This window comes from Pseudophryne corroboree, chromosome 6, assembly GCF_028390025.1.
Source record: "Pseudophryne corroboree isolate aPseCor3 chromosome 6, aPseCor3.hap2, whole genome shotgun sequence".
Lineage (NCBI taxonomy): Eukaryota > Metazoa > Chordata > Amphibia > Anura > Myobatrachidae > Pseudophryne > Pseudophryne corroboree.
Genome location: NC_086449.1, coordinates 127,031,205 through 127,054,690, shown reverse-complemented (window position 1 = coordinate 127,054,690; position 23,486 = coordinate 127,031,205).

Here is a 23,486-nt window from a genome sequence, read left to right as displayed (position 1 = left end):
TATGGATTTAACATGGGCCAAGGCCTAAGGTATTCCTCAGTTAGCCTTGGGTAGGTGTATCACCATGCATGGTTTAGATGGGAGTCCCTTGTCCAATGGGGTTATTTCTCTCTGTACACCTTCTGTTCTACTTTCGGTAGGAGCTCTGCATTCTGAAAAGATTGAGTTTTTCCTTACCCATTGCCCAGCAGTTCCTGTGGTTCTGGGTCACCCTTGGCTGGCCTTTCATAATCCCATCATTGATTGGCAGTTGGGGGAGATCTTACAATGGGGTACCATCTGTAATAAGGAATGTATTACGCTTCCCATCAGAATTGCTGCTGTCATTCCCGCACCCATTCCTGTGGTATACCAGGATTTTGTTGATGTATTTTTCAAGGGCAATGCGGATATTCTGCCTCCCCATAGGCCTTATGATTGTTCTATTGAGTTAATTCCTGGTGCCACTTTGCCTAAGGGAAGGTTATATGCATTGTCCGGACCTGAAACTGTGGCCATGAATGAGTATGTTAAAGAAAGCCTAGGGAAAGGATTTATCAGGCCATCTAAATCCCCTTTAAGTGCAGGCTTCTTCTTCGTGGAGAAGAAGGATGGATCACTCAGACCTTGCATCGACTTTAGAGCCTTGAATAAAATCTCTGTAAAGAATACTTACCCTTTGCCGCTGATTTCTGTCCTCTTTGATCAGCTACGTTCGGCGGTGATTTTTTTCTAAGATTGACCTGAGAGGAGCATATAACCTCATCAGAATCAAGTCAGGGGATGAGTGGAAAACGGCATTCAGTACTCAGTCAGGCCACTATGAGTATCTGGTTATGCCTTTCGGCCTGTCCAACGCTCCGGCAGTTTTCCAGGATCTCATTAACGATGTGCTCCGTGAATTTCTTGGAAAATTCGTTGTAGTCTACTTAGACGATATTTTGATATATTCTGACTCTATAGAACAACATGTTACCCAGGTGCGTCAGGTTCTAAAAAAATTACGTGAAAATCACCTATATGCCAAGCTGGAGAAGTGTGAATTTCATGTCACGGAGGTATCCTTTTTAGGGTACATTATTTCCCCTCGGGGATTCTGTATGGAACCAAAGAAGCTCCAAGCCATCCTTAGTTGGGCGCAACCCACCAATTTAAAAGCAATTCAGCGCTTTTTAGGGTTTGCAAATTACTATAGAAGATTTATTCACTCTTTCTCTGACCTAGTTGCTCCCATTGTGGCACTGACTAAGAAGGGAGCAGATCCTACCAACTGGTCACGTGATGCGGAGTTATCTTTTCAGGCCTTGAAACAAGCCTTTGTCTCAGCCCCTGTCCTCAGACATCCCAACCCAGAATTGCCTTTCATTGTTGAGGTCGATGCCTCGGAGGTTGGAGTAGGGGCTATCCTGTCTCAGAAGGATCCGGATTCCCTAGAATTACATCCTTGTGCCTTCATGTCCAGGAAATTCTCATCTGCTGAATCCAACTACGATGTTGGTAACCGGGAATTACTGGCTATTAAATGGGCTTTTGAGGAGTGGAGGCATTGGCTTGAAGGAGCCACTCATACCATTTCAGTTTTGACTGATCACAAAAATCTTCAATACATTGAATCAGCCAAACGGCTTAATGCCCGGCAAGCTCGTTGGGCTTTATTTTTTACTCGTTTCAAGTTCATTATCACCTTCAGGCCAGGTTCCAAGAATACCAAGGCAGATGCCCTATCATGCAGTTTTCTTCCAGTTCAAGACAACAGTCCTGTTACTCCCATACTTCCGTCTTCAGTCATTCGGGCAGGCCTCACACAAGATTTATTTACCCAGTTGAAGCAGCTTCAACATCAAGCTCCTGGTAATACTCCTGCTGGTCGTCTTTATGTCCCCGAGTTTTTGAGAGCAACGGTTTTGACAGAGTTTCACGATAGCAAAGTTGCCGGGCATCCGGGGATCGCTAAGACTTTTGAATTAGTTTCCCGCTCGGTATGGTGGCCTGGTCTTTCCAAAGACATTAAGGAGTTTGTTTTTTCTTGTCAGGTCTGTGCACAGCATAAGGTTCCCCGTTCCTTGCCTATCGGTCAACTTATGCCCTTGAATGTTCCTCTTAGGCCATGGTCTCATATTTCCATGGATTTTGTGGTGGACCTCCCTCTGTCAGCCGGATGCCGAGTCATATGGGTGGTAGTGGACCGTTTTAGCAAAATGGCCCATTTTATTGCTCTTCCCCGATTGCCATCTGCCCAGGGATTGGCAGTCTTGTTCCTCCGCCATGTTTTCAGACTCCATGGGTTAGCCACTGATATTGTTTCAGATCGGGGTCCGCAATTCATTGCACAATTTTGGAAGTCTTTTTGTGCCTCATTGAAGATGAAATTATCTTTAACGTCTGGCTACCATCCCCAATCCAACGGGCAGACTGAGCGAGTCAATCAATCATTAAAACAATATTTGCGTTTGTACTCGGCCAAACTCCAAAATGACTGGTCTGAGTTTCTTCCGTTAGCAGAGTTTGCTTACAACAATGCCTGTCATTCCTCCACCAATGTATCTCCATTTTTTACAGTTTTTGGTTTTCACCCTAGAGCTAATTCCTTTTTTCAACATTCCTCTGTCTCCTCACTGACCTTGACCTCTCATCTCAAACTCATTTGGAGAAAAGTGCACCTGGCTCTCAGAAAAGCGGCATTTCGGGAGAAAAAATTTTCTGACAGGCTCCGGCGGCCGTGCACTTTCAAAGTTGGAGATAGGGTATGGTTGTCGACTCGCAACATTAAACTTCGACAAACCTCAGCCAGATTGGGTCCTAAATTTATTGGACCATTTCAAATTATCAAAAAAGTCAATCCAGTGGCTTTCCGGTTACGGTTACCAAAAACTTTACGGATCTGAAATACCTTCCATTGCTCCTTGTTAAAACCTTATGTTTCGTCCAGTAAATTTCCTCGCAAGATCTCTCAGGGGAAATCACCAATAGACGTACAGGGTCAGCAGGAGTTCTTAGTGGAGAAGGTTCTCGATTCCAAGTTGTCCCGGGGTCGGCTTTATTTTTTGGTGCATTGGAGAGGTTATGGTCCAGAGGAAAGGTCTTGGGTCCTGGATGAGGATCTCCATGCCCCGAGGCTCAAAAGGGCGTTTTTTCGAGAATTTCCTCAGAAGCCTGGCCTTAGGGGTTCCTTGACCCCTCCTCAAGGGGGGGGTACTGTTAGGCGCCGAGGGTCCGCCCGTCAGTGCGGCCCGGCGCCTAGCAACTAGGGACGCCGCAGGCAGACAGCCGCCGGCTCCCTAGCAACGCTAGACGCCGGGCACACGGAGCCGCTCTGACCATAGCAACGGGGACGCCACTGTCGGACCGCGTTCCCCGTTGCTAGGTCTAATGAATCAGGTCAAATTGCATCCTGGCCGTGCAGCATGCAGCTGCACGGCATAATTAACATTACCCTGTCTGGATCCGGATTGGAGGGGTTCTAAATAAAAGCACTCTCAGGACTTCTCACAGACGCCGGTGTTAGCTTCCTGTTGCTGTGTCTGTTACAGAGAGTTTCCAGTCCTGCTCCATCCGGTTGTTCCTGTCCTCAGTGATCCAGTACTCGGAATTTGTCATCTTTCCTGGAGTCCTACCGAGCACCTTTAACATCCAGTGGTGTTCGTGAGTCGCGGCGTAGCCGTGTGTTGCGGCTTGACCGCTTACTATTTATTATTTAGTTTTATTGTGTTCCGGAGCTTTTGCGGAGGATTCCGCTCCCACTAGTCCACTCTGGTATCCAGCGGTGCTGGATAGGAGTAACGGATCAGTGGATCTTTGGTTGTCCTTTTCCCTGGCGGTTTGTCCGCACATACTTTTGGTTAAGTTAGATAGCTTGTAACCCCTGGTCTGGTTGCTTAGTCAGAGGGCCCCTTGTTATCACCCTGTCTCGGATTTCCCTTTGTCTCCCATTAAGACCTGAGGGGGCATCGGGGTTGGGCAGACATAATCCGCCCTTCGAACGCGGCTGCCATGGGCTCAAGCAACCATAGTCTCGCAGGGGATTTCTGATAACACGGGCGAGACAACGGAGTTAGGGCGCCAGGGGTTACTAGGCTTTCCTGCTCCCGTAACCAGCATATCTTTCCAGTACTCAGACCTCTGCCATAAGATCTCATCTGGTCTGGAGTACGGGAATCATAACATTGTGGGGGAGACTGGGGAGCAGTTATAGCAGGAGTACATATATTTAACAGTGCACACTTTTGCTGCCAGAGTGCCACTGCCAGTGTGACTGACCAGTGACCAGTGACCACCAGTATATTGTGATTGTCTGCCTGAAAAAGTTAAACACTTTTATTCTATAAACGCATTCTGCTGACAGTGTCCAGCAGGTCCGTCATATAATATATACCTGTCCTGCAGTAGTGATATATATATATTTTTTATATCATTATCATCCAGTCTATACTAGCAGCAGACGCAGTACGGTAGTCCACGGCTGTAGCTACCTCTGTGTCGGCAGTCGCTCGTCCATAATTGTATACCTACCTGTGGTGGGTTTTTTTTTTTTCTATCTTCTTCATACTAGTAGTTAACTTTAGGAGTCTGCAGTGCTGACAGTGTCCAGCAGGTCCGTCATTATATAATATATACCTGTCCGGCTGCAGTAGTGATATATATATATTTTTTATATCATTATCATCCAGTCTATATTAGCAGCAGACGCAGTACGGTAGTCCACGGCTGTAGCTACCTCTGTGTCGGCAGTCGCTCGTCCATCCATAATTGTATACCACCTACCTGTTGTGGTTTTTTTTTTCTATCTTCTTGATACTAGTAGCTTACTTTAGGAGTCTGCAGTGCTGACAGTGTCCAGCAGGTCCATCATTATATAATATATACCTGTCCGGCTGCAGTAGTGAGATATATATATATATTTTATATCATTATCATCCAGTCTATATTAGCAGCAGACGCAGTACGGTAGTCCACGGCTGTAGCTACCTCTGTGTCGGCAGTCGCTCGTCCATCCATAATTGTATACCACCTACCTGTGCTGTTTTTTTTTTCTTCTATCTTCTTGATACTAGTAGCTTACTTTAGGAGTCTGCAGTGCTGACAGTGTCCAGCAGGTCCGTCATTATATAATATATACCTGTCCGGCTGCAGTAGTGATATATATATATTTTTTATATCATTATCATCCAGTCTATATTAGCAGCAGACGCAGTATGGTAGTCCACGGCTGTAGCTACCTCTGTGTTGGCAGTCGCTCGTCCATCCATAAGTATACTAGTATCCATCCATCTCCATTGTTTACCTGAGGTGCCTTTTAGTTGTGCCTATTAAAATATGGAGAACAAAAATGTTGAGGTTCCAAAAATAGGGAAAGATCTAGATCGACTTCCACCTCGTGCTGAAGCTGCTGCCACTAGTCATGGCCGAGACGATGAAATGCCATCAAAGTCGTCTGCCAAGGCCGATGCCCAATGTCATAGTACAGAGCATGTAAAATCCAAAACACCAAATATCAGTAAAAAAAGGACTCAAAAATCTAAAATAAAATTGTCGGAGGAGAAGGGTAAACTTGCCAATATGCCATTTACCACACGGAGTGGCAAGGAACGGCTGAGGCCCTGGCCTATGTTCATGGCTAGTGGTTCAGCTTCACATGAGGATGGAAGCACTCAGCCTCTCGCTAGAAAAATGAAAAGACTCAAGCTGGCAAAAGCACAGCAAAGAACTGTGCGTTTTTTGAAATCACAAATCCACAAGGAGAGTCCAATTGTGTCGTTTGCGATGCCTGACCTTCCCAACACTGGACGTGAAGAGCATGCGCCTTCCACCATTTGCACGCCCCCTGCAAGTGCTGGAAGGAGCACCCGCAGTCCAGTTCCTGATAGTCAGATTGAAGATGTCAGTGTTGAAGTACACCAGGATGAGGAGGATATGGGTGTTGCTGGTGCTGGGGAGGAAATTGACCAGGAGGATTCTGATGGTGAGGTGGTTTGTTTAAGTCAGGCACCCGGGGAGACACCTGTTGTCCGTGGGAGGAATAGGGCCATTGACATGCCTGGTGAAAATACCAAAAAAATCAGCTCTTAAGTGTGGAAGTATTTCAACAGAAATGCGGACAACATTTGTCAAGCCGTGTGTTGCCTTTGTCAAGCTGTAATAAGTAGGGGTAAGGACGTTAACCACCTCGGAACATCCTCCCTTATACGTCACCAAGTTTTTGAACTTGTCACTGACTTATGATGAATGCCATCATAAGTCAGTGACAAGTTCAAAAACTTTGGGCGACAGCGGAAGCAGTCCACTGACCAGTAAATCCCTTCCTCTTGTAACCAAGCTCACGCAAACCACCCCACCAACTCCCTCAGTGTCAATTTCCTCCTTCCCTGGAATGCCAATAGTCCTGCAGGCCATGTCACTGGCAATTCTGACGAGTCCTCTCCTGCCTGGGATTCCTCCGATGCATCCTTGCGTGTAACGCCTACTGCTGCTGGCGCTGCTGTTGTTGCTGCTGGGAGTCGATGGTCATCCCAGAGGGGAAGTCGTACTCGTAAGACCACTTTTACTACTTCCACCAAGCAATTGACTGTCCAACAGTCCTTTGCGAGGAAGATGAAATATCACAGCAGTCATCCTGCTGCAAAGCGGATAACTAAGGCCTTGGCATCCTGGGCGGTGAGAAACGTGGTTCCGGTATCCATCATTACTGCAGAGCCAACTAGAGACTTGTTGGAGGTACTGTGTCCCCGGTACCAAATACCATCTAGGTTCCATTTCTCTAGGCAGGTGATACCGAAAATGTACACAGACCTCAGAAAAAGACTCACCAGTGTCCTAAAAAATGCAGTTGTACCCAATGTCCACTTAACCACGGACATGTGGACAAGTGGAGCAGGGCAGGCTCAGGACTATATGACTGTGACAGCCCACTGGGTAGATGTATGGACTCCCGCCGCAAGAACAGCAGCGGCGGCACCAGTAGCAGCATCTCGCAAACGCCAACTCTTTCCTAGGCAGGCTACGCTTTGTATCACCGCTTTCCAGAATACGCACACAGCTAAAAACCTCTTACGGCAACTGAGGAAGTTCATCGCAGAATGGCTTACCCCAATTGGACTCTCCTGTGGATTTGTGGCATCGGACAACGCCAGCAATATTGTGTGTGCATTAAATATGGGCAAATTCCAGCACGTCCCATGTTTTGCACATACCTTGAATTTGGTGGTGCAGAATTATTTAAAAAACGAGAGGGGCATGCAAGAGATGCTGTCGGTGGCCAGAAGAATTGCGGGACACTTTCGGCGTACAGGCACCACGTACAGAAGACTGGAGCACCACCAAAAACGCCCGAACCTGCCCTGCCATCATCTGAAGCAAGAAGTGGTAACGAGGTGGAATTCAACCCTCTATATGCTTCAGAGGTTGGAGGAGCAGCAAAAGGCCATTCAAGCCTATACAACTGAGCACGATATAGGAGGTGGAATGCACCTGTCTCAAGCGCAGTGGAGAATGATTTCAACGTTGTGCAAGGTTCTGCAACCTTTTGAACTTGCCACACGTGAAGTCAGTTCAGACACTGCCAGCCTGAGTCAGGTCATTCCCCTCATCAGGCTTTTGCAGAAGAAGCTGGAGACATTGAAGGAGGAGCTAACACAGAGCGATTCCGCTAGGCATGTGGGACTTGTGGATGGAGCCCTTAATTCGCTTAACAAGGATTCACGGGTGGTCAATCTGTTGAAATCAGAGCACTACATTTTGTCCACCGTGCTCGATCCTAGATTTAAAACCTACCTTGGATCTCTCTTTCCGGCAGACACAAGTCTGCTGGGGTTCAAAGAACTGCTGGTGACAAAATTGTCAAGTCAAGCGGAACGCGACCTGTCAACATCTCCTCCTTCACATTCTCCCGCAACTGGGGGTGCGAGGAAAAGGCTCAGAATTCCGAGCCCACCCGCTGGCGGTGATGCAGGGCAGTCTGGAGCGACTGCTGATGCTGACATCTGGTCCGGACTGAAGGACCTGACAACGATTACGGACATGTCGTCTACTGTCACTGCATATGATTCTCTCCCCATTGAAAGAATGGTGGAGGATTATATGAGTGACCGCATCCAAGTAGGCACGTCAGACAGTCCGTACTTATACTGGCAGGAAAAAGAGGCAATTTGGAGGCCCTTGCACAAACTGGCTTTATTCTACCTAAGTTGCCCTCCCACAAGTGTGTACTCCGAAAGAGTGTTTAGTGCCGCCGCTCACCTTGTCAGCAATCGGCGTACGAGGTTACATCCAGAAAATGTGGAGAAGATGATGTTCATTAAAATGAATTATAATCAATTCCTCCGTGGAGACATTGACCAGCAGCAATTGCCTCCACAAAGTACACAGGGAGCTGTACACGGTGATATATCGGAGGATGATGATGAGGTGGACATCTTGCCTCTGTAGAGCCAGTTTGTGCAAGGAGAGATTAATTGCTTCTTTTTTGGTGGGGGTCCAAACCAACCCGTCATTTCAGTCACACTCGTGTGGCAGACCCTGTCACTGAAATGATGGGTTGGTTAAAGTGTGCATGTCCTGTTTATACAACATAAGGGTGGGTGGGAGGGCCAAAGGACAATTCCATCTTGCACCTCTTTTTTCTTTCATTTTTCTTTGCGTCATGTGCTGTTTGGGGAGTAGTTTTTGGAAGGGCCATCCTGCGTGACACTGCAGTGCCACTCCTAGATGGGCCAGGTGTTTGTGTCGGCCACTTGGGTCGCTTATCTTAGTCACACAGCTACTTCATTGCGCCTCTTTTTTTCTTTGCGTCATGTGCTGTTTGGGGGGTGTTTTTTGGAAGGGCCATCCTGCGTGACACTGCAGTGCCATTCCTAGATGGGCCAGGTGTTTGTGTCGGCCACTTGGGTCGCTTATCTTAGTCACACAGCTACCTCATTGCGCCTCTTTTTTTCTTTGCGTCATGTGCTGTTTGGGGGTGTTTTTTGGAAGGGCCATCCTGCGTGACACTGCAGTGCCACTCCTAGATGGGCCAGGTGTTTGTGTCGGCCACTAGGGTCGCTTATCTTAGTCACACAGCTACCTCATTGCGCCTCTTTTTTTTCTTCTTTGCGTCATGTGCTGTTTGGGGAGTAGTTTTTTGAAGGGCCATCCTGCGTGACACTGCAGTGCCACTCCTAGATGGGCCAGGTGTTTGTGTCGGCCACTTGGGTCGCTGAGCTTAGTCATCCAGCGACCTCGGTGCAAATTTTAGGACTAAAAATAATATTGTGAGGTGTGAGGTGTTCAGAATAGACTGAAAATGAGTGGAAATTATGGTTATTGAGGTTAATAACACTTTGGGATCAAAATGACCCCCAAATTCTATGATTTAAGCTGTTTTTTAGGGTTTTTTGAAAAAAACACCCGAACCAAAACACACCCGAATCCGACAAAAAAAATTCGGTGAGGTTTTGCCAAAACGCGTTCGAACCCAAAACACGGCCGCGGAACCGAACCCAAAACCAAAACACAAAACCCGAAAAATTTCCGGTGCTCATCACTAATGAAAACACAGATTAGTGGCATTATAAACGATTGGAAAATCTAATCTGATTAATGTACCCCCCTGGGCTCAACTACAAGGTACTTCGTATTATTATTTCTTTGACCTAAACCCACCTCCTTCCTTTTTTCTCTCCTCCTCCTCTCTTGCTTAGTATTGCAGTGAATGTATTGTTTAGGACATCCTCTATGTACACCCAAACATCTCCTCGATGCTGACTCCCTCTTCAATGGAATAATGTCCCCCCCCCCCCCCTCTTCCCTCCCGTCTCTTTTGATTAGTTATTATGCTCAGTTATTGTGAGAGAGAATTTCAACTGATATTGTACTTTATGGCAATACCACAGACGACAGATACACTAAATGTTTGTGAATACTTTATTTACATGATGAGACACTTGAATATAACAATTACAATCTGTCTTTTACTACTTGATGATATTTCTATACGTCAGATGCCTGGACACGCTTTGATGGTAATTGTACGTGTTACATCGTGCTACCTTATTACTGACTTTAATCTCCTCTCTTCTTCTCTGTAGTGATTACCATTGATGTTTTTATGTTGTTTTCCTATAAGAAAAACCAATAAAAATATGTTTAAAAAAAAAAAAAGTCACAGAGGAAAATCATAATAAAATAATAAGTATAATCCAAACTACTACATCATTTTTTAGACGTAAAGTTTCAAACCGTAGTTAATTTTTTCTACATGATGTTAAAAAAGGAAGATCTCTCACCACTTTCAAAATGTGAGGTTACAGAGAATTTCCTGAAAATAAACCACTGTAAAAGGCTCTAGTCTCTCGCTACGAAACTCAGAGTCTTTACACTAGGGAAGAGATCCCTTCTGGGAACAAAGCTCTATAACGTTTTATTTGTTAGTGAATTTAAAGTTATGCTATGGTGATTGACATTACATAATAATCACACTTAAAACTTGTCCTGGGAACTCTCATTAGGAATAAAAAGGGCTTTTAAAGCCAAATTCTTCTTTCCCTCCATACACGCACACACTCAGTACATGTACGGTGATACCTGAGCTTGCAGTGGAGGGTGAAGGCCAGTCATGCAATTACTGTCCATGCCAAAATCCTGATAACTTGCCCAAAAGTCCTTACTTGTTCAGGAAAACCTCTTTCCATGATCACATCCGAGGTCAGCCTCCTTACCAAACAACCTTTCTTGGAAAAATAAATGTAAAAGTAATCTTACATGCAGAGAAATATAAAGGAAAATTCTAACTTCAGTCAGTGTAGTTAAATAACTGAGAAAATAAAGCAAATGGTGTTTTCTTTGTGGTGTAGGGGAATTCCCAGCTCATAAAAGTGTAATAAAATTTACCAACATTATGCTCACTAGAGTGAAAATTATTGCAGTTCAATAGTGCTGACATCATCAGATAATGTGCGTTTGCGATAGCAGTTGTTCCTCTTACATCTCTTGCAAGGTCTTCATAGTGCGGGTATTTGTGTTTGCATGATTATGGCTGTATCCCCCGTCGCTCGTTGGATGTCTAAAATGTTTTATCTATATTGATGGCACGGGATATGGTCATGTGACCAGCGCTCGGGATCCTGGCGGTCACCATGCCGACGCCAGAATCCCGAGCACTCAAAATGCTGACCGACAGAATGCCGACCCACAGGGTCTATTCCCACACGACACCTATAGAGTGAGAACAGAACCTGTGGTGAACGCAGCGAGCCCACAAGGGGCTTTGTTGCCCTCGTCAAAGCCCCCCCGCACCCGCACCACCCCCACCCCTATGGTATGCTGAACGCCAGGATACCGCCAGCCGGCAACGCGTTCCCAACCCGAGGGCACATTGTCTCTTGTGTTTATTAATGTAAATGCAGTGGATATGGTGCAGCAGCTCTTATAAGAGATTAAGGGGGACATGTACTAAGCAGTGATCAAAGTGGAGAAGTGAGTCAGTGGAGAAATTTCCCATGGCAACAAATCAGCTGCTCCATACAATAGTATAGTATTACTATAGAAATTAGAAATGTTACGTCAGTGCTGATTGGTTGCCATGGGCAACTTCTCTACTGGCTCACTTCTCCACTTTTATCACTGCTTAGTACATGTCCCCCTTAGGGGCCTATTTATCAAGGAATATTTGCGGTATATCACTCCAAATATTATGCATTCCGGAGCTGTGCCCTAATAGATAAAGCCATTATTAGCTGTTGCAGCCTTTGTGTTACACTCCACAAAACTTACTAGAGAAGAATATGTAGAATCCCTCCCTGGCACTCTCCACTTGCGCGTACATAGGGGGTCATTCCGAGTTGATCGCTAGCTGCCATTGTTCGCAGCACAGCGATCACGCAAAAAATTGTCTGTTCTGCGCATGCGTATGGGCCGCAGTGCGCACGCGCAAAGTACTTTCACACAAAATTATAAAGTTTTACACAAGGTCGACAAACTCTTTTCAGTCGCACAGGTGATCGGTGAGTGATTGACAGGAAAGGGGCGTTTCTGGGAGGTAACTGACCGTTTTCCGGGAGTGTGCTAAAAAAACGCAGGCGTGTCAGAATATAACGCAGGCGTGCCTGTGGAAACGGAGTGGCTGGTCGAACGCAGGGCGTATTTGTGACGTCAAAACAGGAACTAAACTGTATGCAGTGATCGCAAGGTAGGAGTAGGTTTGGAGCTACTCTGAAACTGCATGAAAATATTTTATAGCAGAACTGCTAACCTTTCGGCCGCACTTCTGCAAAGCTAAGATACACTCCCTGAGGGCGGCGGCTTAGCGTTTGCATTGCTGCTAAAAGCAGCTAGCGAGCGATCAACTCGGAATGAGGGCCATGGTCAGCAGGCAACACTCAGGGGGTCATTCGCTAATGCAGCTCGCAGTGTAGTTTTTGACGATTTCGGCAAACTGCGCATGCGCAGTGACCGCATTGTGGCTGTGTGGTCACATCCCCGATGGATGCGACCGCAATGTGATTGACAGCGGCGGACGTTGGGGGGCGGGGCAGAGACCATTTTTGGGGTGGCTGCGTGAAGTCACCCGCAGCCGCTCCGAACAAAAAAATGGCTGCTGACCGCCTGACAGCGTAGCCAGGCTTCGCTGCCAGGGGTCAACCTTAGATCCGATGCGTTCGCAATTAGATTGCTGATGTATCAGGGGGTGGCCTCACACATGCTGGGCAGCCCTCAGCATGTGCAGAGATATGTATGCAGCCATCTGCTTTTATCTCTGAATAACCCCCTTAGAGCATAATGAGTCTGGCTTCCAAAGGAAAAGTGATCACTTCACTTCTACCACACTGTAGGGACCAGCTCCTATCAGCTCCTATCCTCTCCCTTCATACATACAGCCTGTTGTATGTATGTATGTATGTATGTATGTATGTATATCTCAGCACAAGCAGGGGCATCACTTGACGCACAGTAGGCCCTCACAGTCGGTGAATGGTTGTTGACTAAGCACCACCAGTGGGAACTGTCAGTGACAAAAGGGCTGCTATCCCACAGCAAAAGCTCATAAATCATAATCTCCTATATATTAGCCCAGATCTGTGACTTTGTGCCTCATTTGCTAACGCTGGGCGGAGTCACAACACTGGTTGGAGTTAGTCAAATGAGTCACAGATCTGGGCAAATCTATAGGAGCAGAAGGGGTGCATACCTCCCAGCTTTCTTCAGGCAGACAGGGGTGCATACTTCCCAGCTTTCTTCAGGCAGAAGGAGAGACACACGCGCGGCGAAAAGGGGGCATGGCCAACTGGAAAGGGGCGTGCTTCGTGGGAGGGCCCGCGGTCGCAAGTCACGCCCCGTTTTCGTCAGTGAGGGGGCATGCCCAGCGCTCTGTGAGTTGCTGGCATGCCCCCAGGGGGGCCCAGGGCACTTAAAACAGGGGGGCCCTATCTCATTGCTGTGTCTGCTGCGGGTTCGGGGGCATGGCCTAATCGCGGGAGGTGTGGCCACGCCCCCTTATGCAAATTCTGGGAATTGTTTTGTTTTTTTAAATTGGGATTTTGGCTCCTCAGCAAGGGGTAAATCCAGATGGGGTGGTCACTCCCCCCTACACACCCGCACAGGCAGAAGAAAGCAGGGAGGCACACCACAGATCTACCAACACGCAGCAGCATGTGCTGACTGTAGCACAATGCTGCTGCTGTTGCTGGCAGGACGGGGAAGCTTCAGAGCTGGGACAGAGCTATTCCAGCCGGGGGGCCCCCTAAAACTGTGGGGCCTGGGGTACGTACCCCCTGGGCCTCCTCCTTAATCCGGCTCTGCAGCCGGACCCACCCCCTTAATCCCCCCTCTCCACCTGTCTCCACTAAATAGATGCACAGCGTCTATTCACCGCTGCTCTGCTAAGCAGAACAGCGAGTACAGGAGCTTTCCAACTGCCCCCCCACCACCACCGCCACCGCGGGACACTGCGGCCCGCTGGTGGTACAGCGGGACAGACCCCAAAAAATCGGATTGTCCTGTGAAAATCGGGACAGTTGGGAGGTATGGGGGTGTGTGAGGGGGTATGCCGTACAGACAGACAGGCACCGGCTTACTGTGTGCTTGACCCCCCACATCAGCATACTCAGCAGGGGCTCTCTGGCACGGAGGAGCGTCACTTTCTGGCACACTCCAAGCTTCTTAGCTGCAGTTTTGTGGGGCACCTGCCGCTGTGCAGGTTCTGTACTGCCTCTGTTATCTCCAGCCCCGGCAACCCCACCGCTAGCTGCAGCGCTGCCGCCCACAGTGAGGTGCGCCCAGCTACTTCACACACTTTACCCGGTGGGCAGCGCTGCAGAAGTCCGCGCTGCTTGCAGGCTTCAACCCCCTCCTCCCTCCAGCTGCAGCGTCTCCTGGGAGCTAACCAGTCACTCCCAGTCTCCCCTTACCACAGTGCCCGGCAGCCGCGCGAGGTGCGCGGTGTGTTACTGAGGAGTGGGGGGAGGGATGCCGGCGGGCAGAGGAAGCAAGACTCCAGCCTGAGAGAGTCAGCCCCGCCAAGTCTCCACCAGCAGCAGATCCCAACAGGTTGGAGTGGAACAGCAGCAGTGACTCCGGTAACACACATCTGTCTGTCACCACTGTTCTGTCCCTAATACCAATCTCTCCCGTGCCCTGTGTTCTGTCATGTCCCTGTCACCCCTGGCCTTGCCCTGTCACCCCTGGCCTTGCCCTGTCACCCTTATCCTGGCCCTTTCACCCTTATCCTGGCCCTTTCACCCTTGTGCTTGCCCTGTCAACCCTATCCTGGCCATGCCAACCCTATCTTGGCCCTGTCACCCCTATCCTGCCCCGTCGCCCCTGTCCTGGCCCCGTCACCCCTGTTCTGACCCTGTTACTGCATACCCTCCAACTACCTTTTTGGCAGGTACAGTACCCGCAGCGCCTCCAGACCCCTCCCCAATGCACCACACCTCCGAACCTTCCCCTCCACCACATACGGCACCCCACCCCTCCCCCACATGCTGTGCCTCCAGACCCCCTCCATCACCCGCGGCTCCTAGTCCCCCGCCCCTCCACCACCCACAGCACCTCCAGACCCCCTCCACCATCCACCCCCCAAATATGTCTCCCCCCACACCTCCCCCCCCCCTCCACCCGCAGCATCTGCAGACACCCTCCTCCATCCGCGGTCCCCCCCTCCCCCACCCACGGCCCCCCCTCCCCCACCACTCCACCACCTGCAGCGCCTCCGGACCCCCTTCCCCATCCGCCGCACCACCCGCACCTGCCCCTCACCCACCCGCGGTGCCTCCGGACCCCCTACCCCACCCCCGGCACCCCCGCCCCTTCCCATCCCACAGCACCTCCGGAACCCTTCACCCATCCGCAACATCCCAGCACCTGCCCCTCCCCCACCCGTGGCACCCCTGACCCTCCTCCACCTGCAGTGCCTCCGGACCCATCCCCCATCTGCAGCCCACACTCCTCTGCCCCTCCCCCACCCGCAGCACCTCCCGACCCTTCCCCATCCGGCCCCCCCTCCTCTCCCGCATCCGCCCCCCCTCCACCCGCAGCATCTACAGACACCCTCCCCCATCCACAGTCCCCACCGCACCCGCTACATTCTGTACAGGTGCTGTTCACGCCATCGCAAGGGGCTGCGCCTCCTTCACCATCGCACGCCCTTTCATTGTGCAATATTTAACCACTAACAAAGGAATGCAGGTAATACTCCATATAATACAAATATTGAACCCCAGAAAGGCATGCAAGGGTTAAGGGGGCGTAGCCCCTTGCGACGGTGTGAAGAGCGCCCGTAGGGCGCGATGAAGCACCTAGTAATAATAATAATAGTATAAATAGTCTAGTGCAAATAAAAAGTGCTCTATGCAAGTGAGATTTGCAGGGGTTTAGGTGGAAAAAGTATTTAAGACTAAGGGCGGGATGTACTAAAGCCTAAAATGCGGTAAAAACCCAGAAAATCTAATTTTCAGACTTTTTACCACATTTCCATTTGTACCAAGCTCCAGAATGCAAATGGGAGCACAGACAGTGGCAGATTGGTTATAACTGGATGGACCTGTTTGTTTGTTTTTAAATCAGTTTTAGTAACAGACAGTTGGGACTAGTGGGGCAGCAGTATTAGTATATCCTACAATAAACCTGTATCTCTGGTTGAGGAACATTGGGGCATATTCATTGTCCTTAAATTGTCACAATTTTTACACTCCCCATGGGATGTAGAAATTGTGACATTCATTAAACTACGAAAAGGCTTTTTTTTTGTAGTTTGATTGAGAATCTGTTCGCCAGCCTGAGATGGAAAACAGCCATCTAATCCCTTCACAAGCTGCCGTTTACACGGCACCTTGTGAAGCAGACGGTGGTTTGAAGCTGCGGGATTTGTAGTGACCACGGGCTGCCCCGGCAATTACGAGCCACCCGGCAGAGGGAGGCCACCACCGCTGCAGTGATGCGGGGGTCCGCGGCTACAGCCGGGCAGCCCTGATAGTAAAGTGCCGGTGGAGCGGAGGAGGGGGGCCATAGCTGCAATGAAAACTTTGCAGCCGGGCAGCCCCGATAGTACAGATGCCGGCAGCGGTGGAGCTGAGGAGGGGGTCCGCGGCTGCAGTGTTACAGTGGTGTGGGGGCGCATGCCGGACACACAGCAAGGTTCCGTAGGGGGGTTGGGGGTTTCCGTGGCGATGAACACTCTAGTGTCGGCAAGGGGGGGGGGGGGCATTTGGCCGCAGACACAGCCGGGTGCGGGGGAGGGAAGCTGTGGCTTCAGTGGTGGCCCCAGCGGGAGACACATTAACGGCAGGGGACATACAAACACTCTAATAAGGTGCCGGCGGGATGGGGTGGGTGTTGGCCCCAGACACAGCTGGGTGCCGGCTGTGGGGGGAAGGGGGGGCTGTGGCTTCAGAGGGGAAAATTATCACTTTTCCGAAAAACTCTTCTCAAAAAGCCCAATTTTTCGGAAGTGATCATTTTCTCATGGGGGCATATTGAATACAGAAAAAATTGTGAGAGAATTCAATGAGAATTGAAAATTAAAAATTCTCATTGCACAATTTTTTCATGATGAATATATCCCATTGTGTGGCCTAAGCTCCGTATTCACATTCCATCGGTGCCTGTTGTGGGACTCCTATGGTTCCTCACCAATAGCTCATATTAACAATTAGATCTGTCCCCCACCTACTCATTTCATTTGCCCTTAACAAGGTTGGACTGGCCCACAGGGTACAGGGGAAACCACCGGTGAGCCCCACTGCCAGAGGGCCCACTTCTTCCTCTAGGGATCAGGTTCAAGACTGTGCACATGTATTATACATGGTAGATATGTTGCATTACACTGCACAAGACTATTGTGCATTTCAAGCCTCTGTAGGTTGGCCACACCCCTAAGTATGGGCCCCTATCACTGAATTCCCCCCGTGGGCCCTTCATACCCCAGTCCGACACTGGCCTTTAACATTCCCTTTTCCCCTGTGCCCCTCACCACCACTTTTCCTCTTGCCCTCCACCTTCCCTATCACCCGTTTCTTTCCCTTTGCTGCAATCCTCACTCTGTACTTTGATCCTCTGTTAGAGTCATTGGTGTCTTGCTGGCTGTCGAACAGAAGGGATGCAGACAAACCTGCGGATGACAGGTAAGTTGTGAATAAGTTGTGACCTATAACCCTGCTACAGCTGGTGATAACTCTGATATGCTGGCTACTACCAGCAGAGGCTTCCCCATGTGAACTGCACAAGGATTGTGTCAGTACTTGTGCTACTGCTACGTTTCTGTTAAAGATTGTTTATTTCAACTTTAAATAATTGAATAAAGCTTTATTTCATGCAGTAAACAATTTTAATGTATAAAGCTTCTTCACTATTTTTTCAGTACATTTTATCTATTCATAATTTAACTTCATGGGGTTTTTTTGTTCACAGTAGTGGAAATAAAAAATTAAATATGGCAACTCACCCCAAAGTTTGCCCTGGTAATACTGTCAATTAACCAGGCAAATAATTTGGCGATAAAAACATTTTATGTATTTCAATAGAGGGGCTGTATATGATAAATAGGTCCTGCAGAACATATATGTATGTATGCATGCATGTATGTATGGGGTTGGGATCGGGAGACCGGCATTTTTTATCTATACAGCCTCTAGGTATTTTTAACAAAGCTCCATTTTAAATAGATATATCATCTGAGATTTTGGTATTAGGACTGGTAAATCTTATCCATCCAAACAGCTATATAGATACTTTTTACTCTCCATGTAAATTGATTTTAATGGTATCTTTATTATTTAATTGATCAATTAAGCAACATTTGATATTTATTCATTCATATTTACCCTTTCATAAAAACTTTTCTTTATATACTCTTAATAAAATATTTTTTTGAACTTAATTGACTGTGAATATCATTATTTAATGGTATAGCGGAGTATATATACAAGAATTTTAAAACAAAAAGGGAGGGGGAGCGCTGAACAATTTTTTCTTTTTCACTGTACAAAACCTAGGTGGGTGCCTATAGTACACTCACCAACTGTTCTACAGCTGCCACCCGAACCCTATAGCCGTTTTTAAGGAGTGGCGCAGTACCTCATACAAACCCTTTTTACAAACTTCTCCACTATAAGAGGAACAGCTGCCTTCTTTTTTTTTTTTTTTTTCGGTTTATTCCTAAAGAGATAATTTATATCAACACGACAGTAATAGTGTTAAATTATAGTTATACAAAACCATATACAAAACCCCAAAAATAATGGCATTTAATAGAGCAGAAAGAATTAAACACCTGGAAGATTTCACTGCACCAGGGATAAAAAGGAGAAATAACAACAAAAGTACACCTGCTTCTGAAGACAATTTTTGTACATTATACCTCACCTTAGAAAAACTAGAGATAATGGAAGTGAAACAATGGTGGGAAAGTACAACACTTAGTAAATACTTGAATCAGAAAATGATACCCAGAGGTCTTCGAATTTTAAAAAAACCTACATTTCTTTCAAATGACGTTAGGTTCTTGGAGAAATGGAACACAACATTGGACAAATGTTCCAATAAACTAATGGAATTAATTATAGAGGACAGGGAACTCTCCATTAGGAAGATTGAAGATGACATAGAAAAAATTAGGAAGAAGATTGAACCCCTTAAAGAATTAGAAGACTTTAAGAAATTGGATGCCTTAACCCAAAATAAAATTAGAAGGTTAGAGGAAGAAGTAATAGAACAGAAGAAACGAAAATTCAATAGAGACTTGGAGGACTACGAAAATGACTATAGGAACTGGAAAAAAGATCTTCACCAAGCAGATAGACATTATGGTGTATGGAAAGGGGTACAAACCCAACATCCTCATCATAATGAGACCTATGATACAGGAAAAAAATACCCTATCAGAGGGACCATGGGGCATTAAAGAGACAGGACATACAAGAGAATAGATATCAGCCAGATAAATACAGGCCTTACAGGGATGATGAAACCTATAGAGGAGAACGACAGAGGAGAAACAGAGATGAAGATCACCCACAGGACCGTACACAGACCAGACCATGGAGAGAAAGGGAACCAGGTCATGGGAAGATGAAGCCAAAGACGAGATACCCAGATGAGCAAACTATAAGATCAAGCTTTAACCAAGGGAGACGGGATCAGGAGGAAGAAATGAACTTATCAGCAAATACTCTCATGCATAGACTTACCAATAGAATTGACCATATCAAAGAGAAGGAGAGGAGAACACAAGTGGTAGAAGATGAGGAATATGGAGAGGATGAAGATGCAGATCACTATATGGACACTTTTTTAGGCATGGTCTACAAAGATCAAGTCCTAATGAGCCAAGGTGCAATACCAAAGACAACACAATCCCAGCAAGAGAAGGGAAAGAGAAAACGAATAACAATAAGCCCAAGCACAAGCAAGGAAAGCGTGGAGGTATTAAAACCAAGCGCAAAACGAAACAGCAACAAAACAAAGAAGAACGCAAGGAAACGTCAACAGAAGGCATCTTCAACTTAAGTGATTACAAACTGAGCCCTATGGAAATAAAGGTGCTAAGAAAAGGACTCAAATTTGCACCGACTAATAAACTTAATAAATTCACAACCTTCATAGATTTACATAAATTTATCAGGAAGTTAACACTCAAAAAATTCCATAAAAAACAACAGCTGGATGTAGACAAAAAGATTGTAAATGAGGGAGAATTTACACACTCGGGTCTAAAAGAACCATCTACATTTTATCCACACTACCTGAAAGGACCATCTATAAAAACCTTCCAGAAATTGATGGAAGGAGATATAGAGAATATGACGGAAAATATCCCCAAGAGAAAATGGAATATGACCAAAGAGGAAAGAAAAGCATTGGTGACATTAAGTAAAAATAACACCATAACAATTAAACCAGCTGATAAGGGAGGAGGAGTCGTGATCATGAATAGATCAGCATATGAAGAAGAAGCACTATCACAATTAGGAGATAAGACGACTTATCAGAAACTGAAAACCAATCCCGCTATAAGGTACATGGAGAAACTTACGATACTAATAAAAAAAAGGGATGGATATGGGGATATTGAACAAAAAAGAATTTGAATATTTGAACAAAAAAAATCCAATCACCCCTAATTTCTACCATCTACCAAAGATCCATAAGGATCAGAAAAACCCACCTGGAAGACCAATTATTGCGGGTATTGGATCGCTGACAGCTAATCTGTCAGGTTATGTTGACACATTTCTCCAACCAGTAGTGGTGAAACAACAGAGTTACATCAAAGATACCACACATGTGATAAACATGATCAACAACATAGAATATGAAGAGGACCTCCTACTAGCAACCTGCGATATTAAATCATTGTACACCTGCATACACCATGAAATAGGATGTGAATATGTGGAAAAAAGATTAGAAGAAGACGCAAGCCTCAAGAAAGAACAAATACAGTTCCTAGTAGAATCTATGATGTTCATTCTACAACACAACTATTTTCAATTTAAAGAAGAGTTTTTTGTCCAAACTAAGGGGACCGCTATGGGCAGTAAATTTGCGCCATCATATGCTAATCTCTTTTTAGCAGAGTGGGAAACTAGGAGAATATGGAATAATCTACCACAACTGAACAACTTGAAACTTTGGGCAAGATTTATAGATGACATCATTATTGTATGGAAAGGCAAGAGAGAAAACTTGGAGATGTTCCTGAAACAACTGAATAATAATACAGAAAATCTAGAATTTACATTTACCATCAGTGAGGAATCCATTAACTTCTTAGATCTAACCATCTTTAGAAAAAATAACCAATTGGAAACAAAGACGTTCATCAAACCAACAGACTGTAATAGCTACCTCAATGCAACCAGCAATCATCATCAAAAATGGATTAGGAGCATTCCCGGAGGACAATTCAGGAGAATTAGAAGAAATTGTTCCAGAAAAATTGATTTTGAGTTACAAGCTAACAATATGATGGACAATTTTATAGAGAAGAAATATAGTCCAGGATATCTGATGGATGAAAGAAAAAGAATCGGAGAAGTGGACAGAAAAGATCTACTAGAATACAAGAGTAAGAAAATAGAAGACCGGAAAGAAATCCTCTTTATATCAGATTACTCCGCACAGAGTAAACTACTCGAGAAAAGCATTAGACAACATTGGCACATACTCCAAACAGATGAGGACCTAAAGGATATATTACCAGAACATCCACGAATAATTTACAGAAGGGCCCCCACTATTAAGACAGCATTGGTCAAAAGTCACCAAAGTTTGACCATAGGAGGCCAGAAAAAGAACATTAATGGCTTTTCACGATGCGGAGTCTGTACAGCCTGTAAGAAAACAAGATACAACTCTACAAAAATTATCAAAGAGGTCGAGTCCTTTACAAATAAAAAAATGATCACCATAAAAGGAAGAATAAGTTGTCATACTACAGGGGTGATCTACATGCTATGGTGCCCATGTGGCCTACAATATGTGGGTAGAACAAAAAGAAAACTCCATATACGGGTACAGGAACATTTATGCAACATAAAGAATGAAAAAGATAACCATAGCATACCCGTACATTTTAAAGAAAATCATAATTCAAACCCCAGCCTTCTACAATTTGTTGGATTAAAGCAGATTATGAAACCGTGGAGAGGAGGGAATACCGAGGACCTCTTATCTAGAGAAGAAACGAAGATGATTTATGAATTAGGTACCATGGTCCCAAGAGGCCTCAATATAGATATAGAATTAACATATTTTTTGAAATAAAAATATACCCTGTCACTACATCAGATATTTGGTATAGTAGTTATCTAAGTACCACATCTCTTATTGAATATAAGGAGTTAAAACAGGTTAGAAGATCCATATACAATACCATATCAGGAAAATCATTAGACCTCAAGATTATACAGCAAACATTTTTTAAATAGATTTTATTTTCTGACATAAACTCACAATCTTTTATTATTTATTTTTATACAAAAATAATTTGTGTTATATGTTGTTGTATGTTGTTTAGTTGTCTATATGTTATTATGGGAGGCATTCATGTTCACATGAACAATTCCTAAAGCAAATGGAATATACCCAAATGGCAGTAACCAATAGCAAACCATGTGGAGATCGAAATTAGGACAAATTATCACTATGGATCCAGCCTTATCCACTAACCCATTGCTGGTTACAAGTACTTCAATACAGTGATAATGAAAATAATCACTGTATATGATCCTTTCTTTATGTATGGGCAAAACGTGCACTTTTATTAATGAAAAGAACACAGTGTGGCCATCCTAAGTAAGGGCGGAAGAGAACGACGCTCTGCAGTAGCTATAAAGACGGAGGGGATCCGTGAATCGATTATCCAGCCATCCTGACGAAGCCTACACCAAGGCGAAACTAGTCGATTGCGGAACGATCGATCCCTGCACGGAGTCCGGAGAAAGAGTGACACGGAGCAGCGGGTGTCTGCCGGCAGACCACGGGAACCTCACTATTCCACCAACGGATTAAAGGTACAAACAGGACTAATTCCATGCAAGGAATTTAATACCTTTAAAGAGCCCTCGATCACTTTAAAGACTCAAGTGAACCTTATCAAGACACTAGCACAGACTGCCCATAAGGGAACCAGACGTTACATTTCAGATTGAACCCTATAGAGATCTCACATGTACACCTAATGGGGTAAAACGCTGAGAAGTGTACCCACAGGTGAAACCATTTGCAGCCCAATCTGTGTCCACTATTGTGTGTTTTTTGTTCGTTTTTGTATACCGGTATTAGATTTGTCTATATCCAAAGATTTATCTATACAGCCTCTAGGTATTTTTAACAAAGCTCCATTTTAAATAGATATATCATCTGAGATTTTGGTATTAGGACTGGTAAATCTTATCCATCCAAACAGCTATATAGATACTTTTTACTCTCCATGTAAATTGATTTTAATGGTATCTTTATTATTTAATTGATCAATTAAGCAACATTTGATATTTATTCATTCATATTTACCCTTTCATAAAAACTTTTCTTTATATACT